Source organism: Hylobates moloch, unplaced genomic scaffold (genome assembly GCF_009828535.3).
Source record: "Hylobates moloch isolate HMO894 unplaced genomic scaffold, HMol_V3 SCAFFOLD_14, whole genome shotgun sequence".
Lineage (NCBI taxonomy): Eukaryota > Metazoa > Chordata > Mammalia > Primates > Hylobatidae > Hylobates > Hylobates moloch.
Genome location: NW_026652289.1, coordinates 59,485,766 through 59,491,206, shown reverse-complemented (window position 1 = coordinate 59,491,206; position 5,441 = coordinate 59,485,766). Strand labels below are relative to the sequence as shown.

The window sequence follows — 5,441 nt, the reverse complement described above, 5'->3', positions numbered from 1 at the left end:
AAGACAATTCTGGATGTTTTCTCCTGATTGGTATGTTTTCAGGGGAATGCAAACTAATTTAATATAGCCCTGGTATGTATAATGAGGGTGTTAAATCTGTCAGAACACAAATCACAATGATTGAAATATGAATGTAATATTTTGGCACCTTTGAAACTATTAAATTACTCCTCTATATTACATTAGATCAGTAAGAGAATTCCCTTGGTTGGTTCATTCATTCATTAAACAAATATTAATACCATTCCTACTATTGCCAGGTACTGTTGTATCACATACAACAGTAAACAAAACAGACAAAAATTCCTGCCTCTATGGAGCTTACATTCTAGCTGAGAGGGAAACTGAAACTAACAGATAAAATATATAGTGTATCAGATAGCAAAATAAAGGAGGGAAAGGGGATTGGGGGAGTGTTGGAAGGCACGGCGATTGGAGGAGGGCAGGCCTGGGAAGGATTGTGACATTTGAGTGAAGACCTAAAAAGAATCTATACAGATATCTCAGGAAAGAACATCCCTGTTCTAAGGTATAGCAAGGGTAACAGATTTGAGGAAAGTGTGTGCCTAGTATGTTCAAGGAACAAGGAGGAGGCTAGTGTGACTGAAGTGGAGTGAGCATGGAGTGTTAGGCTGGTGCAGACATAATTGCGGTTTTTGCATTGTTTAAATTTCCTGTTTGATATTGGAGTACATTCTTAAATAAATGTGGTTATGTCATACATCATTTTAATGTGCATTTCTTGCTTTGTTTTGCTAATGACTTATTACTTGCTATTTATTTTATATTTATTTTAGACTATGGAAATGATGTTAGACAAAAAGCAAATTCGAGTGATTTTCTTATTCAAGTTCAAAATGGGTCATAAAGCAGCAGAGACAACTCGCAGCATCAACAATACATTTGGCCCAGAAATTGATAACAAAGGTACAATGCAGTGGTGGTTCAAGAACTTTTGCAAAGGAGACAAGAGCCGTGAAGATGAGGAGTGTCCTGGCCGGCCATCGAAAGTTGTCAACGACCAATTGAGAGCAATCATCGAAGCTGATCCTCTTACAACACTAGAAGTTGCCAAAGAACTCAACTTCAACCATCCTATGGTCATTCGGCATTTGAAGCAAATTAGAAGGGTGTAAAAGCTCGATAAGTGGGTGCCTCATGAGCTGACTGAAAATAAAAACAATTGTCATTTTGAAGTGTTGTCTTCTCTTACTTTGTGTAACAACAATGAACCATTTCTCGATCAGATGGTGACTTGCGATGATAAGTGGATTTTATATGACAACCGCTGATGACCAGCTTAGTGGCTGGACTGAGAAGAAGCTCCAGAGCACTTCCCAAAGCCAAACTTGTCCCAAAAAAGTTCATGGTCACTGTTCGACGGTCTGCTGCCGGTCTGATCCACTACAGCTTTCTGAGTTCCTGCAAAACCATTACATCTGAGAAGTATGCCCAACAAATCACTGAGATGCATGGAAAACTGCAATGCCTGCAGCCAGCATTGATCAACATAAAGGGCCCAGTCCTTCTCCACAACAATGCCTGACAGTGCGTCGCACAACCAGCGCTTCAAAAGTTGAATGAATTGGGCAAAAAGTTTTGCCTCATTCACTGTATTCACCTGACTTCTTGCCAACTGACTACCACTTCTTCAAGCATCTCAGCAACTTTTTGCAGGGAAGATGTTTCCACAACCAGAATGCAGAAAAAGCTTTCCAAGAGTTTATCGAATCCCAGATCACGCATTTTTACACTACAGGAATAAATAAACTTATTTCTCATTGGCAAAAATGTGTTGATTGTAATGTTTCCTATTTTGATGAATAAAGATGTGTTTGAGCCTAGTTATAATATAATGATTTAAAATTCACGGTCCAAAACCGCAATTACTTTTGCGCCAACCTAATAAGATTAAAACCAGTAGAGGTGGGTATTTTGAGAGCCATGTATTTCAAGGACGGAATTATTGTTTGTGTCAGCTCCTGCTCATAGGTAAAATAAGAGGAAGTTGGAGAATCGATTGTTGTGTTTAGCAATGTGGAAGATGTTGGTGACCTTAAATAAGGGCAAGTTGGTAGACAGATGGGATGAAAAGCTTGGTTGATATGGATTCAGGAGAAAATAGGAGATGTGGAGACAGTGAGTGTAGGCAACACTTTTGAATTTTATTGTAAAGGGTGAGCTATGCACATTTGGTGTGTAGAGTTAAGAGAGTGGGCTTTAAAAAAATTTTTGGTTCTATATTTAATGTGATAGGAATAATCCAGTAGAGAGGGAATATTTGACAATGCAGTAGAAGGAAGAGAAAATTGCTGCAGCAGTTTTCTTGAATAGGTGGGAAATAATTGGGATTACCTTTAGTTTTCCAAAGTGACCATTATATTTTCTTTGATGCTTATAATTCACATTCTTCCCTTTTAAAGAACATCAGTGCCTGAGCCTTTTAATATACATATCCTTTCTTATGTCTGTACCTTGCCACTCACATGTATACTTTTTTCTTTTTTAAAAAAAACCCTGCATGTGGCATTCAAACACATGTATGCTTTTATCAGAGCCCCTAAAATACTTTATTACATTTATTTACATGTCTCACCCATTACTGGATTGTCGATACCTTGATCTATCTTATTACTCAACTATTGGTTCCTTGACTGCAGTGTTTTTATTCATTGCTACATGCCTATATTAGTTACCTATTGTTGCAAAACAAATTACTTTAAAACATACCCACTCAAAACACACATTTATTATATTGCAGTGAGTCAGGAATCCAGGAACAGCATAGGTGCTGGGTCTCTTACAAGGTTATGAACCAGTATGTTGACAGGGCCTGAAGTCTCATCAGAAATCTTGATGTGGAAGGATCCATTTTCTAGGTCACTCATAAGGCAGGATTCATTTCTTCTCAGGCTGTTGGCCAGAGGCCTCCGTTGGACCCATGCCAAAGGGCCCCATACAGCATCTCGCAATATGGCAGTTGACTTAGAGCAGAGAAGCAAGAGGGCAAGAAAAAGTGCCAGCAAAAGAGAGTGCTAGCAAGAAGCACATCACAATTTTTATAACCTAATCACAGAAGTGACTTCCCATCACTGTTGCCGTATTTTCTTTATTTTTTAAAATTGAGACAGAGTCTTACTATGTTGCCCAGGCTGGTCTTGAACTCCTGGGCTCAAGTGATCCTCCTGCCTTGGCCTCCCAAAGTCTTGGATTACAGGTGTGATCCACCATGCTTGGCCAATATTTTCTTCTTTATAAGCAAGTTACTAGGTCTGGCCCACACTTAAAGAGGGTTACACAACATGCGACTATCAGAAGGCAGGGATCACTGCAGGGACATATTAGAAGTCCACCACCCAGTCCCCAAACTCTGGAACTATAAAAATGCTTAACTTGTTGAATGAATTAACCTTTTTCCAAGCACCCTCATAACTGGTAGTCTACATTTGTAAGAGGGCTGGTCAAGGGTAAGAATTCGGTTTGAGACTGTATACAGAATAACTTGATACTCAGGGATTATTTCAACTGTTTCTTGTTTCCTTAATGATTTGCTTTTATGAAATAACGTTAATGAAAAGTTCAAGTCATTTTGTATATTCAGGAGCTAAGCAAAACCAGGAATGCTATTCAAGAAAATCAGAATACATGCAGTATATTTTAATAGGAATTCTAGAAATAATCTGATAGGAAGCTGTATTTTGAGATAATCAAGCTTCCAGTCATTCCTAACGTATATACCCTTTTATGACATGGATGAGCATAAGGATATATAAAAATCTGTGCAACTGAAATGTAGTTGAATTTGATCTCTACTATAAAATAATCTTTATAAAAATAAGATTTTAACAGGTAGGAATAAGCATCATCAGATCATGGATTTCAATTTTTTTGCATAGTTTAAATGTTGAGGTGATTTAATCTTTTGAAGAAAACTAAGGAATCTCTTCCTAGACTTATAAAATGTTAGATATTAGAAATAACTTGTCCAATCCTATATTTTTATAGATGAGGAAATGGCTACCCAGTGACGTACCCAAGCTTTCTGGTGGCACAGCCAGTGCCAGATCCCAGGCTTCCTGACTCCATTCAGTGCACTGTACCATGCCTTAAACCATACTGGAACCGCTTGGGGAGTTTAAAAACTTTTATGCTTCTCTTATCTCCAGACCTTTTGATTTAATTGGTATGGGTTAGAACTTGGTCATTGGAAGTTTTAAACACTCGCCAGGTGATTCATGCATCATAGTCTGGGAACCTCTACTCCACAAAGAATTAGTGTGCTTAAGGAATTGGAACTATAGTGAAATCAGTGGTACAGACTTCTATCCATTATGATTCCTTAATCACTTATTTGGCAGGGTTTTATCAGAGTAGTAAGACACTTTTTTACATTGAGAAATAATTAAGATATATGCTGAGCAAAGACTTTCTTAATAAAACTGTCCTTTCACTAGTATTTTGTGAGATAGCCTGTGACAAAATTTTTCCTAATCATGAAATTGGAGAACAATTTTTTGACACTAATCAGGCAAGGAGAAAGTTTCGTGCCATCTGTGTTGTGGCATGCTTTGCTGTTGTTTTAACTAGATAAAATTCTAATTACTGTTAAACAGATTGTTTATGAGGTTGTTTTTAATATTTTAGAGCAAGTGCATAAATATAAAGAGGCAAAGAAATGGGTCCAGATTTAAAAACAAAATACAGTTTCTTTAAAAGTAAATCAGCATTTGACACACTGGGTTGTTTAATTACACATTTCAATGTGGGTCCTTGGTACTGCAATGTTGCAAGGCATATGAAATTTGCATTTGTTATAACTATTCTGTTGTGTCGTTTTATACTTTTGGATATAAAGCTGACCAAACATTCTAACTAGAAAATACTAATTCATGATTGATAAGTGGCATTTTGTTTCTACATATTGTTCTTTTAAACAAGGTCTTTCCTTAATAATGACAGATGTAGGGAATATGAAGTAGAAGAGGTAAGAATAGGAGATTATGATCAGATCAAAGCATTTCAGAACGTTAAATCATGTATTGAACCAGTATCAGGGTGTTGACAAGAAAAGCTATATATTTGGGTTGCTAGAGTAGAAGCGATAAGGGGCATATTAGTTTTCTATTGCTACCATCATAAATCAATACAAACTTGGTAGCTTAAACAGAAAGTTTTTTAATCTTACAGTTCTGTGAGTCAGTAGGCCAATCCAGGTCTCACTGGGTTAAAATAAAAATTTCAGCATGGCCATGTTCCTTTCTGGAGGCTGTAGGGCAAGATCAGTTTCCTTGCTTGTTTGGGGTTTTGGTAGAATTCGCTTCCTTATGGTTGTAGCATTTGTCTTGATCAGAGCCCTTTCTAGCACCTACATTCCACCCTCGTTCCCTGGCATGTGGCCCTCCTTCATCTTCAAAACCAGTAACAAAGGTCAAGTCTCTCTG

General features: G+C 37.5%; 1 pseudogene; it reads left to right on the top strand.

The window, feature by feature from the left end:
* Nucleotides 1-800: 800 nt before the first annotated feature.
* LOC131381243 (histone-lysine N-methyltransferase SETMAR-like) lies at nt 801-1,827 on the top strand (annotated as a pseudogene).
* Nucleotides 1,828-5,441: the final 3,614 nt, after the last annotated feature.